Below are 6,933 nucleotides of genomic sequence, written 5' to 3' on the forward strand. Positions count from 1 at the left end.
GTACGTTTTGTAAGTGAATGTATTGCCAATTGTGATAAACATCTTTAATAGCACTGATACAGAAGCATTATTTAAGTGAGACCTTTTAAACTCAATATAGTTTTTCTTCTCCTAGCAATAAATGACATTGTTAACTCCGCAATCCTGATTGGGAATCATTTGTTTAGATCAGATTAAGTAGGACCTCACTCTTTTCTCTTAGGGTCCATTTGGTTCTTTCGATTCATATTTTTCAAAGTCACTTTCCTTAGGGGATTCGTGTTTGGTTCGAATTGACAATTATGATAGAATTGAGATTTTTGTGGGAATCCTGAATGCTCATTTTAAGTACAAATTTTGGCAATTTCAATTCCACCAAAATAGGTGGAATCAACATTTAATTAAGACAACCCCTTTTTTATTGGGCCGTTATTGCCCTGCGCTAAGTTAGATTGAATAAATTTTTTGAGGTCTGTAGGCTTCTCCAACCCTAACAATTGAGGACCTTTCTTTTGTAAATAAAAATGAAACCTTTGCGGCGCTGATCACCTTTTCCATCTACTGTTGAAGCATTAAAACATATAAAATTTTAGAAAGGCAAACTGTATCAAATTTTAGAGAGAGAAAATATATTAAAATTTAAAAAAGGAAACTATATCAAATTTTAGAGAGAAAACATATTAGAATTTTAGATAGGGAAACTATATAAAATTTTAGAAAGAGAAAGTACATGAAATTTTTAGAAAGAGAGAATACATCAAACTTTTTAGAGAGAGAAGCTATGTTCAATTTTAGATAGAGGAACTACATTAAATTTTAGAGAGAGGAACTAATTAAATGTTTTTAAAGAGAAATAAACTTTTAGAGAGATAAATTATCTCAAATTTTAAGTTTTAGAGAGAGAGTATATTAAAATTCTAGAGAGAAATTATATCAAATTTTAAATAAAAAAATTACTTGAATATATTTACATAGGGAAACTATCTCAAATTTTAAGTTTTAGAGGGAAAAAGTATCTTAAAACTGTAGAGAGAAACTATTTCAAAATTTTGAGATAGAGAAACTATCTCATATTTTAAGTTTTAGAGAGAGAAAGTATATTAAAATTTTAGAGAAAAAAACTACTTGAAAATTTTAAAGAGATAAACTATCTCAAAATTTAAGCTTTAGAGAGAGCAACGATATCAAATTTTAGAGTGAGAAAAGTACATAAAATTTCTTAGAGAGAGAAACCGTGGCAAAAGTTTTCAAAATAAACTATCTCAAATTTTAAATTTTAGATAGAGAAAGTACCTTAAAATTTTAGATAGAGAAACGATATCATATTTCAGAGAGAGAAATTATCTGAAATTTGTTTGAGAGAAACTACCTCAAAACTTTTATCGAGAGAAGCTATCTCAAACTTTAAGTTTTCGAAAAGGAGTGTACTGAAAAACTAAAACAGCTATTGGACCATGAAAAGAGAATATGGAGGCAAAAGTCTAGGAAAAAAAGGTTGAAGGACGGGGATTTGAATACAAGGTTCTTCCATCTGTCTACTGTAATTAGGAGGAGTGATTGTATTATCTCCCTAAAAGATCAAAATGGAATTTCCTTGGCCTCTGAAGTAGATATTGATAATCACATGATAGGTTCTTTCAAAAATCTTCTAGCCCAAGAAAATGATGTTGATACTCATATGGCTAAACAACTTTTGCTACCGTCTCTACTTAGCACTCATCAACAAGAAAAGTTAGTTGAGGATGTTTCTATGGATGAGATAAAGGATTGTATCTGGGGAATGAAATATGATTGTGCTCCAGGCCCTAATGGTTTTTCGGTAGAATTCTATAAATTCAGATGGGAGGTGCTCAAGGAGGATATTTTTTGGCTCTTAATGATGTCTTTAAGAAAAGTAAATTTTTTAAACAAATCAATTCCACATTTATTTGTCTGATTCCTAAGGTTGCCATTCTTACTATTATGAAAGATTTTCACCCTATTGGTTTATACGATATGCTGTATAAAATAATTAGTAGAATCATTTCTAATCGCCTATGGGTAGTGCTAAATGATCTGATTGACCGTAGACAAGCTGCTTCCTGAAAGGTAGACTTATTGCATATAACATCCTCATGGCAAATAAACTCATATTTATCTGCAATAAGTATTCTAATAGGACAAAAATATGCTTGCAATTAGATTTGAGCAGTGCTTATGATAAAGTATCTTGGGCCTTTGTTATTGCTCATATGAATGCTTTGGAATTTTCAAATACTCTTATATTTTGTGTTCGTTTATGCATATCCACTCATTCCTTCTTTGTGTTGCATAATTCTCCTAATGGGTATTTTCAGGGGAAAAGAGGTATGAGACAAGGGGTTCTCTTATCTCTTTATATTTTTCTACTAGTGATGTATTTCTTGAGTAGACAATTGGACTATACTATCAAGCAAGGTATAATTATTAGGGTGTTTCATTCGGGTTGTGATTATTGAATATCACATCTTTTTTATGAGGATGATGTGGTGATTTTTTTGTAATGCTTCAATTAATACTGTTGTTGTTATGAAGTCAGTTCTCTCTATTTTTGAAGCAACTATAGGACAATAACTTAATAGTGCAAAAAGCAAAGCCTTCTTTTTTGGGGACTCACAGGGCAAGAAATATTTGATTATGAAGGAACTTGGCTTTGATGAAGGGTCCTTTTCAGTTCATTACTTATGGCTACCCTTGTTTCATGTGCAAGGCGTCTCTAGTTATTGAAATTAATTCTATGTGTTTCTTCTATATTCTAGATTCTATCATCTATTTTACCAAAGAGAACCTGTAATATGATTGAACGGTCGCAAAGAAACTTCCTTTGACAGGCATGGTTGGAAAGAAGGGGGTTCATCTAGCTAAATGGAACACAATATGTCTACCCCAAGCCGAAGGGGGTCTTGGGATACGTAATATAGTCGATTTCAATATTGTAGGGATGATGAAATTGGCATGGAGAATATTGATAGATCATTCATCCTTATTTGCTCAATTTTTTAAGCATATGTTACTTCATGAATTCTTCCTTAAGGAAGACTAAATACAAAAGATACTCATCTCATGCTTGGAAGGGTATTCGGCTCGAGTTATCTCGTTTGAAGACTAATGTAAGATAGGTTATTGGTGATGGTCGATTGTGGACTTCTGGGCAGACCAGTGGTTATCAGAAAAGTCAATGGAGAGCCGATTGCAAGCTTTGAAGTCACACAGTCGAAACTGTGGTGCGCCTCAATTTGCATGCCTTGAAGTCACACAGTTGGAACTGTGACACACCTCAATTTGGAAGAGTACCTTGTAGTGTTGAGTTTGGAGTGATGGTGCTCTTCAACATAGGAGCTATACGTGGCAAGGTATCATGCGGTAACCCCATGTGTATATTAAGGAATGGTGAGCAGTTTATCGTCATGCAAATGGACTGTATGTCGCATAGTTTAATGTCATTATACAAGGACGTAAGATTATAACACTTTTACCCATGATGACCTGTAGGATAGGATCAACATGTCCGTCATTTGAGAGTGAGTGCCCGCCCCAAAGGGTTTTTGCCACGCTTTTTTTATTTTGACACTTTTGCCCGTAGTGCCCTTGTGGATTTTCACTATGACCGTCTTTTTTTTCTTTTTTATTTTCTTTTTGGCATATTTTTCTCATGTACGCTTTTGTCGTGCACACTATGTCCGTTAATTGAGAATGAGTGCCCCTAAGGGATTTCAGCGAACTCCATTTATTTTGACACTTTTGCCCATAACACCCTTGCAGGTTTTCACTGTAGTCGTCTTTTCTTTTTCTTTTTTTTTGACAAATTTTGCCCATGATCGCGATTAGGGTGCACACCATGTCCGTCAGTTGAGAGTGAGTTCTCCTAAGGGTTTTCACCGAACTCCTTTTATTTTTATACTTTTGCCCATATCACCCTTACGGGTTTTCACCATGGTTGTCCTTTATTTTTCCTTTTTTGTTTAACCCATGACGCCCTTGCGGGTTTTTGCCATGTCTAGTTCTTTGTTTTTTTTGGGGGAGGCTTGTTTAAGGTCATGCCACTGGGACTAGAGCTATAGTTTAGAGTTGTATAGCTTGGACCAGTGCTATGCTGTTTAAGGTCTTGTGTCTTGGACCATTGGGCTCATCACTCATATTGCATAGAATCAGACCCCAAGTTCAATTGCTCATCGTTTATGAACCCTTGGATGATGTCTTTAGTAGCACAACATTCTTTGATCATATGACCAAGCATTCTATGGTATTGACAATAATTGAGCTCATCGTCTCTTCCGACTTCCTGCAGCCTTTTTTGGCTAGGGTAGCTCGATAATTCCCTTGGAGAAGAGAGCTTCAAGTGACCTAGGGACCATGCCTTCGTCAAAGGAAGAACTCTTGTGCCAGTTTTGGCACGAAGAGTGCATGGTAACATGCATGGTGAAGGGCTTAGACATTTTGCCATGGTGCTTAAGAAATCCTCCATTCGCACTGCTCTGTCAATCATTTTAGCAAACGTGAAGGGGGATCTTGTGTTGACATGCATTGACAATTATTGGTGCATTCTTTCTACGCAATTTCCCACTTCTTGAAGCTCGCCCACTGAAGTGGTCAAATTGATGGCCAGATCGTGCCAGCTTTTGATGTACTCGATCACTGGCTCATGTGGCTCTTGCTTTACATCACGAAGTTCATAAAGCTGCATTTCCTTTTTATGTCATAGAAGCATTTGAGAAATTCTTCCTGCATTTGTTCCCATGATGAAATTGAATTGGGTGCTAGCTGAGAGTACCATTTGAAGGCGGCTTCAGTGAGGGTTCCCACAAATTGCTGGACTAGTAGATGTTCATTGTTTGCTGCATCACCACAAGAAGAAACAAAGTGGGCTATATGCTGTTGTGACGAGCCGATGCCATCAATTTGTGGAAATCGGCCTTTGATAGCTCGTAGGTAATGGAGTTTTGTCAACATAGGCCGGGTATGGTTTTTGGTAGTGATTTAGTGCTTGTGCCACCATTTTCTTCACTAATTCCTCAACCTGAGTCAAGGGAGGATCAACTGGGAGTAAGGGAAGTGTGGGTGGGATCAACTCTTCTTTTGATGGCATCGTTTCAATGGACTGACATGGTGATTGGGAGATGATAAAGAAAGTTTGGCATGCCAAGGGAGTATGCTCAACCTTACGAGACACCAACACCTTTTGGCGCATAGTTTTCATCATTTCATGTTTTGATATTATCTCGACCTAAAATTGCTTTAATATGACCTTAAACTGCGCAATCTCGTCTCCAGAGGATTCTGGCATTTTATTGATCATCATGGAATTAACAACGGCCAAGCTTGGAGGTTCTTCTTCCCTTAAAGGGTCAAGCTGCTCATTATTCGAGACCAAACAAATAACGGAGGCTTTGGGGCTGATTTTCTTGAAAGCTTCTTCTTCATTTGGGGTGATACACTCCAACAGAGTTTGCTCACCATATGCTTCTTGTCCAATAGAATTTTTGATCAGGGGATCGATTGTTGTCGCCACCGCAACATTATTGATGGTTATTGGGCTTCCCCTTGGGCCCACTTTATTTTTGACGGCATGGATATCCTCATCATCGAATGAGAATCTGAAACTCTCATAAGACAACGAGGTCACATCATCATCATCTAGGGAATATATGAAGCTTTCGAGACATGGAGAGAACATGCCATTGGTTTCATAATGAAACATGCACCTTCGAGGCATGGCGAAGCCACTTTAGTGAGGTTGCCAATAGAGAGAATGAGCCTCATCCCATTCACTGTTAGGGGTTAGTTTTCCTCGAATGAGAGTGACAATCTCTCATCAAAGCATGGGGTGATTTGACAGATGAGGATGAGGGAGGCCACATCATCAGTATTGGGCTTCTCACCATTAAATGAGGATATGCAGCTCTCATAAGATGATGAGGTTGCATTGTCATCATCAAGAGAACCCATGGGGCTTTTGAGGCAAGGAGCGAGCATGCAATTGACCTCATAGGGGATCATGGCATCTTTAGGGAATGGAGAGTTCAATTTAGCGAGATTGTCAAAAGAGGGGCCAACTTCTGCCGCTATTGGGAAATGGTTTTCCTCAAATGAGAGTGACGAGCTCTCATCGGAGGATAGAGTGATTGGGCCAATGAAGGCAATGGACGCTGCATCATCTAAATTGGCCAAAGAAGACATTGGTTCATTAGATCTTCAAGATTCTAGGATGAATTCAAGTAAAGGAGTAGAGGGGATGAATGGTGGCTGAGTCTCTTCGTTGTTCATAAGGTTTATCTTGGCAACGAGTCTCTCAGACCTTTGAAGCAATGTAACAGTACTGGCTTGATTTTCGGTTTCATCCTGATGAGCCACGATGTGAATGAAGATGGTGGATGACGATAGTGGGCCACTCCCTTGCCATATGGCGGTGAGACCAGTCTCTTCATAATTCAAAACTTGCATCATTCGGAGGATGCTTTGCTTAAGCGAGCATACGATGACCTCTTTAGAGGGGGCCACATTGCTCTTTTCTGCATGCTCCAAAACATTCTTGGGTTCAGTTTTTTGTCTTTTTAGAGACTTGAGAGCTACCCCCACATAGCAAACTCCTCATATACTTAGGAAGAGCAAAATGAGGCTTTTTGATCATTGGAAGCTCGGGAATGATTGGCTTAGCCGGACCCTTACTCTCGATTTCCTTTGCCCCATTTGTGAATTGAACTTCCACCTTACGTAAAACTTGAGGGCTGCCCCGAGTTGGTATTTCCTGACTCAAGATGAGTCTAGGTGCGACTTTTTCATGCTCACAAGCTGCCCCGACCTCAGATTGGGGCTGGCTTAATGTCACGACCCCGCCCCTTGACCTCTGCCATACTTGTGGGAGGGTAATAGAGTGCGGGATCGTGATCTAAGGTAGCGAATGCCACTTAGGTGGGAGTGTGCTCAACGCCTTAGAAA

This window comes from Amborella trichopoda, chromosome 6 (assembly GCF_054954075.1).
Source record: "Amborella trichopoda isolate Santa Cruz 75 chromosome 6, AtrichopodaSantaCruz75HAP2 v2.0, whole genome shotgun sequence".
In the NCBI taxonomy this organism is placed as follows: domain Eukaryota; kingdom Viridiplantae; phylum Streptophyta; class Magnoliopsida; order Amborellales; family Amborellaceae; genus Amborella; species Amborella trichopoda.